Here is a 336-nt window from a genome sequence, read left to right as displayed (position 1 = left end):
TACAAAAGGAGAGGAGTAGTTGTGGTGCCAAACCAATTGGTACTTGGGAGAAATTGAAGATGGCGATGAGATATAGATATGCTCCAAAAGCATATCAACCAACTAGTCACAAATTGCCATGTCCGCCCAAACCAATCCAAACAAAGTTTGAGCCAATAGATTTCTTGAGGGAGTTAAAAAAAGCCTTACAACATACATCCACAAAAAGAAAAGGAGAGCCCAAGATCATGAGTGAAACACTTGTGAGTAAAGGAGATTTGAGTGAAACACTTGTGAGCAAGGGAGATTTGAGTGAAACACTTAAGGGAGATTTGAGTGAAACACTTGTGAGCAAGG

The sequence above is a fragment of the Lupinus angustifolius genome, chromosome LG08 (genome assembly GCF_001865875.1).
Source record: "Lupinus angustifolius cultivar Tanjil chromosome LG08, LupAngTanjil_v1.0, whole genome shotgun sequence".
NCBI lineage: Eukaryota > Viridiplantae > Streptophyta > Magnoliopsida > Fabales > Fabaceae > Lupinus > Lupinus angustifolius.
The sequence above is the reverse complement of the archived record's forward strand: the minus strand, read 5'-3'. Positions refer to the sequence as shown.